Below are 2282 nucleotides of genomic sequence, written 5' to 3' on the forward strand. Positions count from 1 at the left end.
ATTTTACCATCTCCAGAACTGTGAGAAATCAATTGTCTATGCTACCTAGTCTATGGCATTCTGTTTTGATATTCAGATTAGCTAAAGTGCCAGCATGTCAACTTGCACACATAATTCTTGGAAACTCTGATGCCAAATCCTTGATGGCAAAAGGTGATTGATCTGCCAGAGACATGAGCCTACATCATTCCCTCTTTCCACAATAAAACAGAGAGTCAAAACAGGCAAGAGTAAGTCAAGGTCTTCTAAAAGCCATACCTGAAAGGTTTCCAATAGCAGTTGACTCGATGGTAATTCAATCACACAAACAACCACAACAAAAGACACAACTACCAAAGATTTTCAGGATCACCTCAAAAACACAATCTAACATTAGGGAGTTCAAAAAGGTGCGAAGTTTCAGAAAAAAAAGTTTATTGATATACCGTTTCATCAACTTGTAATTCTAACACTATTAATAAATGCTAGGGCAGGTGGTGGCACGGAGAGCCTGGGACACAAGTGCTGTCTTTAAAAGCTTTGCTTGCTGTACCCTTTGGAGCTGCTTCCTGGTCCCCTCACTCCCTGCCCGCCTGTTAGGAGCCCGTCCTGGGCAGCCCATCAGGGGCAAACAGCCTGGATGCCCAGTTGCAGACAGACATCCATGCCTGGAGGAGGAGGCCACCTCTGGGTGCAGGAGGAGCTATTGGAACTCTTCTAACCACCCTTCTTTTAATGCCCTCAAGCACCTCCTGCACACAGATAGACCCCACCAGCAGCAGTAGAATAAACAGGCCCTGCAGCAGCAGGACTGCAGCTCTAGTGAATGACACAAGCCTCTCTCCAGCAACGTAGAGGAGCCCAGGCTCAAAACCCTGGTCTTTGCTTCCATGTTTGCCACCTGCCCAGGACTAGGGGCAGCATGGGAGCTGCTGGCTGGGACCGTGCTGGTCACCCCGTCCCTCCGACTTCTCTCTACAGCCACGTTTTCAGTTGCAGGGCTAAGGCCAGTGGCTACAGTAGGTGCCATAATTTCAGGCAGCTCCTCGTTGGACTGGTCCTTGGCTGGAGCTCCCTCCAGCTCCAGCACTGTCTCTGGAGGGGGCTCTTCCCATGCTGGCTCTGGCTCAACAGCTGGTGCTGGAAGTGCTGGTATTTCTGTTATGTGGACCAGGAGCTGAAAAAGGAGAAAGCGTCCCCGGCCGCAGTCACTTTCCACTGGAATTTCCAAACACAGAAACAACCTCACTGAATTTAAAGGAGTTCCAGCCCCTAAACACTGCCCCCACAAAGTCTTCCAGACTGCAGGCCACCTCACCATGTGCCTGTGCCTCCATGGGCTCCCGAATCTCCTCCTGAACAAGGACAATGTGCAGATGCAGCCCCAGTGGGATCTCTGGTGTGGCCTGGCCTGCTAGGGCCTGCCCTGCGCTGCCCTGTAGTACCTGGTCGTGCCTTCTTACAAAGGGCCACAGGCGTCTGGGGTGAGGGATGAGCCTTCTTCGGCATCGTCGGAAAAGGCTCTCACTCCCTCCATTCCTGAAGCAGCAGCCTCTTGAAGTGGGGAAGCAACACGAGAACATATTGTTCTCTTGAGTGTATTCTACCAAGTGAGCTGGTTACGGTGCTGACTCTAGGATATGGGCACCTGGTTACCAGAGTTCTAAGTTCTGTTCGGGTCTGTCATTAAGAAAGTGAGGTCACTTAAGGTTCCGTCCCCTCAGCCCCTTCCTTCCATACGACCTTCTTAGGACTCCACTGGGCTGCTGACTGCTCACCCTCCCCCCAGGACACCTCCTTACGTAGACACCATTATGTCCACCCAGGGCCTGCTTGGACACCTGTGCCTGATGTTCACCGGGGGCCGGATGTCCTCCTCAGGCCTGATGTCCACAGAAGGCCTGANTTGGTTTTTAGTGCACTAAAATTCACAGCATTTCCTGTTTGAAAAATAAGAAGTCACAATTTTATTAATCATCATCTGTTTGAAAGCTGTGCTAGTTTTAATAGTTACTGTGCTTCTCAACATATTTTAAATGCCCATTCATGTGTCTTCTCTAACATTTCCAGGTTTGTGCTATTATACACAGGGGTAAAAGAAGTGACCAGGAGAATCAATGTACAAATGGCTGAAAAAACAATAAAAATCCCAGCGGTCGTTTAGGACAAAACAGACCTGGCTGAGTCTCAAGTACCAAAGCAGGAATCATAAACATGCCACAGGGGGATTTGCTCTAAATGATATTTAAATATTTAAAAATGTACAATTTATATATGAACAAAAAGAAAAGAATTAACTATTT

The 2282-nt window shown here is 48.4% G+C and overlaps 1 pseudogene; it reads right to left on the reverse strand.

Annotated features, from left to right (window-relative positions):
* Window positions 1–575: 575 nt before the first annotated feature.
* On the reverse strand, window positions 576–1562 carry LOC112610406 (annotated as a pseudogene).
* Window positions 1563–2282: the final 720 nt, after the last annotated feature.

This window comes from Theropithecus gelada, chromosome 16, assembly GCF_003255815.1.
Source record: "Theropithecus gelada isolate Dixy chromosome 16, Tgel_1.0, whole genome shotgun sequence".
NCBI classification, from domain to species: domain Eukaryota; kingdom Metazoa; phylum Chordata; class Mammalia; order Primates; family Cercopithecidae; genus Theropithecus; species Theropithecus gelada.